Raw genomic sequence first — 279 nt, 5'->3', positions numbered from 1 at the left:
AATAATATTAGTTTTTAGGCAAAAATTATATTTCTGGACTTTACTATGAGTTTGTGTATTTTTTTGTGATTTCAGGTATTTTCTGGCTGAAATTGAGGGAGTTGAGCAAAAATCTGAGTTAGGCTGAAAAAGGACTGCTGATGCTGTTGGATCCTGACCTCCCTGCACTCGGAATGGATTTTCTGGAGCTACAGGTGTCCAATTGGCGCGCTCTCAACGGCGTTGGAAAGTAGACATCCAGGGCTTTCCAGCAATATATAATAGTTCATACTTTGCGCA

This window comes from Arachis duranensis, chromosome 4 (assembly GCF_000817695.3).
Source record: "Arachis duranensis cultivar V14167 chromosome 4, aradu.V14167.gnm2.J7QH, whole genome shotgun sequence".
Lineage (NCBI taxonomy): Eukaryota > Viridiplantae > Streptophyta > Magnoliopsida > Fabales > Fabaceae > Arachis > Arachis duranensis.
Note: the sequence above shows the minus strand (reverse complement) of the source record.